Genomic DNA, 6202 nt, shown 5'->3' on the forward strand with positions numbered 1-6202 from the left:
TGATCCGGAAAAGGATGTGGAAGATGTTGAATTATAACCTCAGGAAATATAGACAGCCAATCCTCATTAGTAACTCCCCTATCCAGCTGTTCTTGAATATTCGTTTCCGGTAAATTCCCTCTTTCCCAAGTAAACTAGTTTCCAGTATAACCCACATCCACTAAGTGACAATCTGCCAGCACAGTACGAAATGCATCCATACGTCTCTCCTCTCTGGGTAAACCTCCCTTTTTTTCATGGCCATACATAATTTCATTAAAATCCCCACATACAAACCATGGGAGCTCCTCAGCATTACTCAAGTTTCTTAACAGATCCCACGATTCATTCTTATCCTACGTATAAGGAGAACCATAAAACCCAGTAAATCTCTTCTTATTACATTAATCAATATCTTCGATAATCACATCAATATGCCTTTTTGAGAAACTTTAAAGAATAATTGTAACACCCTTTACCCGTATCCGACGCCGGAACAGGTATGAGGTATTACTGGACTTGAGTACTTGTAATCATTTAAAATCGAGACATAAAATTTCATTAATTTTAAACTTTTCAAACATATTTAAGACTATCTACATTAAATGACTTTATACAATAGAGACCTTCAAATAACATAGGTCAGTATTTTAGGCCAACTCCTAGCAACTTAATAATAATTAAACGAGTCCCCATACTTGCCAAAGACTTAAAAATACTTTAAAACCTTTATATATCGATCAATAGTTTGATAGTGTGATTTAACCTCCGGCGACCTCCAACTCGAGCTAACATCTGCGACATCATAGGAAAAAGGAAAGGAAGGGAGTAAGCATTATAGCTTAGTAAGTAAATATGTAAATATTAATAAACAATACATTATCATACATTAAAAAAAGTCACAATATGTTCCCGGAACATTACCATCACAAACACACATACTTTCACTATTACAATTATAAACAGGTTCAAAATAAACTGTCTAGCAAAGTACCAGCAGCTAAATTATTTATTTCTGGAGCTAAAAAACTCCAAATTACAAACCGTTAATTTTAATTGAAACTATATTAACGTATATTCTTACCAGAAAATTTTCAGAATTTGTGGTCTAGCCAATTAGTACAGTTTATTCATTGAAGTTACCCCTGTTTCACTGCTCAACTGCCTTGACCACTCTTCACTACAAATAAATTTTCTCTTCGTAAGGAACTTATATGATGTTATCGTTTATTTTATTTGAAACTAGACTTATTAAGGATTTAAAACATATAAATTATATCCCATAATTATTTTTGTACAATTTTTAATGATTTTTCAAAGTCAGAATAGGGGATCACGTAGTCATTCTGAACCAGGCTCATAGAAACTTAAATATCTCAGAATATAGAATTCCTTTGCTTGCTCTGTTTCTGTATATGAAAATAAACTCATTAAGATTTAATTTGATATCTCATTCAATCTCTGATTCAATTTCTAATATTTTTGGTAAATTTTTAGATTCTCATCATTTAACTATCCGAGCAGCTTTTATTGTCAATTCTGATCTTTCACACTTCAATTGTATTCATCACTTACCCATAACAATCTTTCCAATTTCCAATCACATATCAAGCATATTACTCATAAGTTACACACGTGTATACTTACACTTATCTTCACAAAGCCATACACAATTTCATTTAATCAATTTCCCAGTTGAACACTTCGGAATAATAACAGATACGCGATGGTATCGCACACAGTCCACCTTTAAAATTGAAGCTCTCTTGTACACATAGTGGCCTTCACTTAGCACCACTCATGTGACCTAGCCACTTTATCTCGTAGCTCTCTTATTTACATGGTGTCCTTCACCTGGAACCACACATGCAACCTAGCTACATCTATCTCGTAGCTCTCTTGTCTACATGGTGTACACATAGTATCACCCATGCGACCTAGCTACCTCATAATGTCTCGTAGCTCTCTTGTACACTTGGTATACATCCCGTATTCCACATGTGACCTAGCTACATACCATCTGTATCTTTCGATTCTGAAGGTTCAAACGGGAAGTATCTCACTTTCTAATACTTTATTCCATTCTTCCAATAGTCAATTATGATTCAAAAATCAGCTACAATACATAAAATATGCTGAAATATAAAAACGTAATAAAGATAATGTATTATTTACATACAAACTTACATACTTTCTCATTTCCATGTCGAATTAATATTGAACATTTAAATCATCATAATTATACTTACTTTCAACACCTCGGTAATCATAGTAAATATATTAATTTTACATTGAAACATGCATAAATTAATGCTTATTATACATATGAACTTACCTCGATACTAAAACGACCATTTTACCAACTTTCCTGATTTTCGATTTTTCTCCCATTCTAGGTTCAAATCTCATTTTTCAAGAATCTAAAACATCATATTTTACTTATTTAATTAATGTACTATTCAAAACAGTCCTTAACTCAAACTTTGGAAAAATTACAATTTTACCCCTAAACTTTTGCATATTTATACTTTTGCCCCTAAGCTCGGGAATTAAACTTCATCCCTTATTCTTATATTTTATGACATGCTGATCATTTTTCCCTTCTATGGAAACATCAAATTCTTACTCTAACACATAGTTATGAACAATAACAACTTTTACCGATTAAGCCGTTTTACTCATTTTTGCTTAAAACCGCTTAGCAAAAGTTGTTTAACATAATTTCAGTCTTCATATTCTACCATAAAACATCAAAATAAACACATTTCACCTATGGGTATTTTTCCAAATATGAACCTTAGCTTAAATTATTGCTAGAATAAGCTTAATCAAGTTACCGGGATTCCAAAAACATAAAGAACTTGAAAAACGGGGCTAGAATGGACTTACTATTGAGCTTGGAAAGCTTGAAAACCCTAGCTATGGCTTCCCCCATGCTAATTTCGGCCTCCATGAGAAAAATGAGTCAATTTTGGCTTTATTTTCCCTTTTTATTTCTTTTAATTACCAAATGACTAAAATGCCCTTATGGCCTTTCTTTAAAATTTTGTCCTATTCATGCCCATTTTTGTCCAAATAAAATATAATGGTCTAATTACCATTTAAGGACCTCCTCTTTAAAACCCCATTTCAATCAAGTACTTATGAATTAGAACACATATTTTGCAACTTTTGTAATTTAGTCCTAAAAGTCCAATTAAGCACTTTATCAGTAAAATTTCTTAACAATATTTTTACAAAATATTTTAATCATTAAATAAACCTTAAAACTTAATCGGAATAAATTTTTCGACTTCGAATTCGTGGTTCTAAAACCATCGTTCCGTTTAGGCCCTAAATCGGTCATTATAAAGAACTTCGCAAATAAGCCCTAATAGGCAAATTAAACATGCAATCTATAAAATTTCTTATCAATACTTTAACACATACATCTAATCACTCGGTAAATCATAAAAAAAAATTAATCGAAATAAAAACTTTTATATCTCAGATTTGTGGTTTCGCAACCACTATTTCATTTAGGCCCTATTTTGAGATGTTACAATAATGGTAGCATATCACGCCATGCCAAACATAATCCTCCTCTCAAACCATCCGAATCTATAACTATACCATTTTGAAAGCCACAACTCCTTTGTATTCTTTCCATCTGATTCCTATTTATTTTTGTCTCCATGAAGAATACCATCTGGGGATTATATATCTTCATATCACATGGAAAACTAGTTGTATATAAAATAGATAGTTTGTGAAGAAAAAGATAAGTCAATTTATATTTATGTTATACTTAAAATCTATATTGATTTCACAAGTTACTCATCGATAATTAAGTTAAAAAATGATTAAAATAACTTATTTATATAAAGAAATTTATATTATTATGAGGGTGTTTTACTTTATTTTTATTTTTATATAAAAGCAATAAAATCTTATATATGATTAAACTTAAATTTAGAATAATAAAAAATATAATTTTTAATACTTACAATTTATTTTCTACATGCTTGGAATGACATAAGAGGTTTGATAAAGCCAAGTTGAAGGGCTTAGGTAAGGCCCATTACAACAACCTTACTTTGGTTAGGCAAGGCCCGGTAGCTTCCGTACCCATGGATTGTTCCTTTGGAAAAGGGCATTGTCTGTTTAAAATTAACACTACTTTTGTTTTAAATTTCGCCGGCGGGGTTATTATATATAATTATTTGAGCTTAGTTAAGTTCAAAAGTGAAGGAGCAAAGTAGTTGCTTTCATTATTGGGTTAAAGCGAATTAAGTTGGATTTGTGTTTACACTCAACCTTGACAGTTATTCAGGAAAGTTTCTGATTTTTGCAATTCCCAGAATTAGGTAAACTTAAGAAAGAAAAGAAAAATGATCAGCAATTATGAGTTGTGCTGAAGCCCTATCATTTCTAATATAGATGAATGAAAATTGATTTGACGTTTTCATTTGCTTGGGGTTTAAGATTACACTTTACCTAACTTTCATTCATCTTTTTAACTAAGATCACACCAACTGTTTAAAATCATGTTCCTCAAAGTAGCTTGGAGGAGGATGATTACTGCCTTCACAATCATATCAAACCCTATTTTAAGTTCAACATATGACTCTTTTCTTTTCTTTTTGTCTTCTAACTAACTCCAATCATACTTTTTTTTTTTTTTTTTTTACTTCTATGTTGGTGAATATGGTCAATTTATGTAGTGATTGCAATTCTTAAACTTTAATGCATGAAAATAAACATACAAACCTTTTATTTTGGACTTCATACAATTAATATCATTACGTAGCAGATTTGGGTTTTGTTTTTAATTTTACTCCTTTTATTTATATATATATATATATATTTATCTAATTTCATACCTTAAGTCCAAAAATATTAAAACGAATAATGTTATTTATCATTTGCAATGTTTTTATTGGTTAGCGTTGAGCTTTTTAAAATAATTTTAAGTATAAAAAAACAAAACAAAGTTTAAAAATTAAAATGGAAAAATAAATATAATTTAAGGACGAAATGAATTAAGCCGAGAAAAAAAGCATCTAAACCACTAAATTAGGCAGCTCCAAATGTTTTTTTTTGGGTCGAATCAATTTAGATTGAATTAATATATAAATTATTTTAAATTGGATAATTTTTATTTAAGTTTTGATTAGTTCAAATTTATATTATTTTAAATTAAAATTAATTTTGAGTTGTACTTAGTTTAACTTAGATTAAATCGAGTTTAATAAGTATGAAAATATTATTTTTAATCAAATTAAATTTGAATTAATTGAATTGATTCTTTAGATAATTGTCATCGATACGGCTGGCCCTTCTATGATGACCAACCGAGAATTATTGCAGTGGGTCCGGTAAGATAGATTGGTCCACTGATGTAATTATAGGAAAATTGTAGTAATGAAATTCTTTAATGGTAGTACATTTTGTTTTGCTAGCTAAGCTCATTATCTCAAAACTGACTTTTATACATATAATATTCCCGCTTTCATTGATCACTCCTTATCCAAAACACATTGGATTTAGAATCCATTTAGTCTTACTTCCCAGAACATAAATTAGGACCATAATTGGTCTGTTCTCTAAAGCTACTAACAAAGGGTAAAATGTTTCCACAGTCAAATATCAAAGGTTTGAACATTTTTATTTTATTTATTTGTTCTTGCTATATAAAGTGTTCCTTAAGATAATGTTTAATGTCGCAAAGGAGCTACAAGATAGCACCTCCACTTACATGGCCCTTATTAGATTCACAGTCACTTTCCTATGTACTACATTGAAATTGATGAACTCCCCAATTTTTATTTTCTTACCTATACATTTATATCACCGTCGTGGGGCAAACCAAAATGAGAAGTGAAGTGGTGTGGGGAAGGGTTTTAATAACACTTGAAATTCAAGCAAATGAAAATGTGATTTGAAGGTATTAAGATTGTTTAAGCCAAAGGCAGCAGCTCCCAACTCACCTAAATTTAAAGGGGAAGCCAACAGGAAAGAATATATATATATATATATATAGTTGATAAAGCTGTTATAAAAGCGATTACGATTTCTTTGTGTCCTCTCGACAGTGATAGGCAACCAATTTAGAGTGTGTTGGGAACTGAAAAACAAAGGTGATGATGATAGAAGTTTCATGTAATTTTCAATTATTATCTAAACAAACCAGATGCATGGCACTAAGTAGTATACAAAGCTGAAAGTGATACTTACGGATGGA

The 6202-nt window shown here is 30.5% G+C and overlaps 1 long non-coding RNA gene across 1 annotated transcript; it reads right to left on the bottom strand.

Moving 5' to 3' along the window:
- Positions 1 to 515: 515 nt before the first annotated feature.
- LOC128296435 (uncharacterized) lies at positions 516 to 2932 on the bottom strand. Its single transcript, XR_008287053.1, has 2 exons — positions 2869 to 2932; positions 516 to 774 (listed from the first exon to the last, which is right to left on the bottom strand). It is a non-coding gene; the product is annotated as an uncharacterized LOC128296435 (long non-coding RNA).
- Between the last annotated feature and the right edge of the window lie 3270 nt (positions 2933 to 6202).

Source organism: Gossypium arboreum, chromosome 8 (genome assembly GCF_025698485.1).
Source record: "Gossypium arboreum isolate Shixiya-1 chromosome 8, ASM2569848v2, whole genome shotgun sequence".
Classification (NCBI taxonomy): domain Eukaryota; kingdom Viridiplantae; phylum Streptophyta; class Magnoliopsida; order Malvales; family Malvaceae; genus Gossypium; species Gossypium arboreum.